We start from the raw sequence: 2500 nt of genomic DNA on the forward strand, positions 1-2500 counted from the left end.
CAATGCAATTTCTAAATTTTACCAATCAGACTTCAGTTTTAAAGACAAGTGTAAGTCACAAGTATTTTTTAAGCAAAGATGTCATGTTCAATACTATTAGGAGAACAGGACGATTTTCATTCATAAGTTCGCAAGGTCAATGACATTTGTGCAAAGAAACGAAAAGAATAGAAAAAAAAACGCAAATCATATCATATAACAATTCACTTAAACTTGTGAAAAATGATAAACTAGATAAACAATAAATGCAAAAATAGTATATCAGTATGCATGCAAAATGATAGATGAACATAAATAATTTATTCATGGCTGATAAAAATGAGTGGGTAAAAATGATAAAAATGACCCATACTTGTGTACTTGCTTGTATATACTCAGAAAAAGTGGTTTGCCCGGGCTGTCCCAAATACAGACACTTGCGCACGAACAAACAAACGTAGACACATACAAAGACATACATGCACATAATAATCAACCTTACAAACACGTACACGAAACAAACTTTCATACACGAATATACTTACCTAACTAACCAACCGTATAATCACGAACACAAACACAGACATACTTTCCCAACGCACAAACGAACACACAAACACACTCACACACGCACATACTGAACCAACCAACCGCACAAACACTTACACAAACACACACACACACACACACACACACACACACACACACACACACACACACACACACACACACACACACACACAGCCACACCCGCACATCCTATCCCATCCCAAAAACACGCACAAACATTGTTTACACAAACGCCATCTTGAACAGGATCGATCTACCAAGCCAGTCTGACGCAAAGACAATAGGCACCTCTTTTGCCCTCCGCCATAAGCAAACAACAAACAAATAAACAAACAAACAAGAACACAGGTGGAAATACATCGCACCTGTATTTGTTTTGGAGATCGTATTGTTGTAAGGTCAGGTGGGAGGTGGAAGGAGGAGAAGAATGGAAGATGAAGAACAAGAAGAACAAGAAGAACAAGAAGAACAAGAAGAACAAGAAGAAGGAGAAGGAGAAGGAGAAGGAGAAGGAGAAGGAGAAGGAAAAGGAGAAGGAGAAGGAGAAGGAGAAGGAGAAGGAGAAGGAGAAGATGAAGAAGGAGAATAACGAGAAGGAAAATGAGGTGGAGGAGAAGGAAAAAAAAGGAGAAGAAGAAGAAGAAGGAAAATGAGGTGGAGGAGAAGGAAAAGAAGGAAGAGGAGAAGGAGAAGAAGAAGAGAAAGCAGAAGGAAAATTAGGAGGAGGAGAGAAAGCAGAAGAAGGAGTACGAGGAGCAGACGAGGGAGAAGTAGAAGGACGAGAGGAAGGAGGATAATGAGGTAGAGCAGAAGGATAAAAAGGAGCAGAAGGAGAAGAAGAATAAAAAGCAGAAGGAAAATGTTGGTGGTGGTAGTGGTAGTAGCAGTAGTAGTAATAGTAATAGTAGTAGTAGTAGTAGTAGGAGGAGGAGGAGGAGGAGTAGGTATAGAAGTAGTAGAAGTTGAAGTAGTTGTAGTAGTAAAAGCAGTAGTGCTAGTACTAGTAGTAGTAATAGTAGTGGTAGTGGTGGTAGTAGTAGTAGTATTACAAGTAGTAAGAGTAACAGCATCATCAGTAGCACTAGTGAGTAATATTAGTAAAAACATTCGTAATAGCAATCACAGTGACAGCAAGAACAATAAATGGCATCACCCGTAACACTTCTACCTTCGATACCAATCTAACAGCAGTGACGGCAGCACTATTAGTAGCAGCAACACTGTAGCAGCTGTCGCAACAGTGAACCCAAGTAGCAACAATATAAGTAACAGTCGTTGCAGAGGCCTTGTTGGTATTCTGGAGCTCTGCAATAATCTCTTACCACGGGGCTCGTAAGGAATCCCCCCGCTCTATAATTTCCTGCTTGTGATGGTTTAAGCTCCTCTCGCCTTGCTTCTTTACTCTCTCTGCTTCTCCTCCCCTTTCTCTTGCTTTTATTTCTTACTCTCCTTGCTTTTTTAATTTTTGAACTTTTTTAAACATTTTTTCTTTTTATTGTATTTACATTTATTTGTTTTTTTTTATATACACTGTCTCGTTTTTTTACCTTGTTTTACTATTCTTTCTTTACTCTCTTGCTGTTTATCTATTTAACTGTCTATCTATCTACCTATCTATCTATTTATCTATTCAACTCTCTATCTATCTACCTATCTATCTATTTATTTATTCAATTGTCTATCTATCTACCAATCTATCTATTTTTCTATTCAACTGTTTATCTATCTACCTCTCTGTCTATTCATCTATTCAACTGTCTATGTACCTATCTATCTGTCTATCTAACTATCTTATCAATCTCTCTACGTTCCCTTTTGCAAGTACTGGCGGTCAGGAAAGGCTATCTATCGATCTACTTACCAGTCTATCTATTTATCTATCTTGTCCATTATTCTATCTACGTTTCTCATATGAATTCATTGGCGGTCAGGACAGACTGGGTATCTATCT

This window comes from Penaeus vannamei, chromosome 15, assembly GCF_042767895.1.
Source record: "Penaeus vannamei isolate JL-2024 chromosome 15, ASM4276789v1, whole genome shotgun sequence".
NCBI classification, from domain to species: domain Eukaryota; kingdom Metazoa; phylum Arthropoda; class Malacostraca; order Decapoda; family Penaeidae; genus Penaeus; species Penaeus vannamei.